This window comes from Mus caroli, chromosome X, assembly GCF_900094665.2.
Source record: "Mus caroli chromosome X, CAROLI_EIJ_v1.1, whole genome shotgun sequence".
Classification (NCBI taxonomy): Eukaryota; Metazoa; Chordata; class Mammalia; order Rodentia; family Muridae; genus Mus; species Mus caroli.
This window is the reverse complement of record NC_034589.1, coordinates 43,200,985-43,202,201: the sequence shown is the minus strand read 5'-3', so window position 1 is coordinate 43,202,201 and position 1,217 is coordinate 43,200,985. Positions and strand designations below refer to the sequence as shown.

Genomic DNA, 1,217 nt, shown 5'->3' with positions numbered 1-1,217 from the left:
CAGGAAGCAGAGGGGCAGGTTCCACCCCGCTCAGCTGGCCATGGTAAGATATGAGCTGGTGTCCTAGGGCAGCAAGGCGCCTCCCTCTCCAGGTTCTGATGAGAAAGCACTGCAGTCCCAGGTTCTGTTGGGGCCTGAAGAGAAGTCAAGGAAGCCCTGCTAGGCACCCACAGCTGCTCCTGCTGTCTGTAATTGGCCGCAATCTTCCGCCATTGCTAGGAATCATGGGAAGGAGGACAGTGGCACTGTGAGTTCTGAAACCGTGTCCTCATGGTGGCAGTAGAGCTCTACACAAGAGCTTGTGAGTGCTTCTCCCCCGCCCTTTGTGTTTGAAAAAATGCCACAGATGGCTGTGCTAACTTTCATCTAGCTTTGAGTAGTTTCAGGTGTATTCTATTTTATTTTTTTTTTTTGTCATATGTTTCATGTGAATCCAATCCGAGGCCCTAGGTGGTGGGAGTCTTTTCCTTGTGTCAAATAGGATATTTCCTCTCAGTAAAGATGCCATTCAGAGACAAATGTACCCAAGAGGATGGTTGCACAGAGTTTTTGGATCTTGGAATAGTTTTGTCAGTATTTTAGGTTTTTTTCCCTTCCTGTTTGAAAATATGCTACATCTTTATAAAGGCATCTCAAAAGATTTTTTTGCCTAGGTCTAAGGGTGTGGAAAAGTATTTTTGTGTGTGTACTGATTCCCACATTTCAGCCAAACTGAAACCTGGATTAGCAGAAATCGTAGGGTCCTCCTTGTGTTGTAGAGTGTATTCCCAGTTTCGTTCATTTTCACTTGTCTGAGAGACTGGCCTCATTTAAACTTTTGGTGCTATTTCTTTCTTGTTATTTGTATGCAATATGAGTATGCTATGAGTTTAGGAGAAGGTAAATTTGAAGTAGACACATCATATAGCCGAGGGGTAGAATGTTAAGGTTATTATATGCCCCAGGTCCTTGGTTTGATTCCTAGTAACTTGTGTGTGGAGCTAATTCATGGGTAGATATACAACTGTCAAGTTTTCAATTTCGAAAGCTTTGAGAAATATCTATGATAGTAAATCTTATTTGTAATATTATTTGGGTGGAGTTGTAGGGAAGAATTAATGAGATTAACATGAGAGCTAATTACTTTGTTGTGATATTTTCTTTAATTTTAATTTATTTTTTATTAGGTATTTTCCTCGTTTACATTTTCAATGCTATCCCAAAAGTCCCCCATACCC

General features: G+C 41.1%; 1 protein-coding gene across 8 annotated transcripts in view; it reads left to right on the top strand.

Annotated features, from left to right (window-relative positions):
* The window catches only part of LOC115030086, a 67,423-nt gene that overhangs the window by 44,110 nt on the left and 22,096 nt on the right, over positions 1-1,217 (top strand). The window lies entirely within an intron of this gene.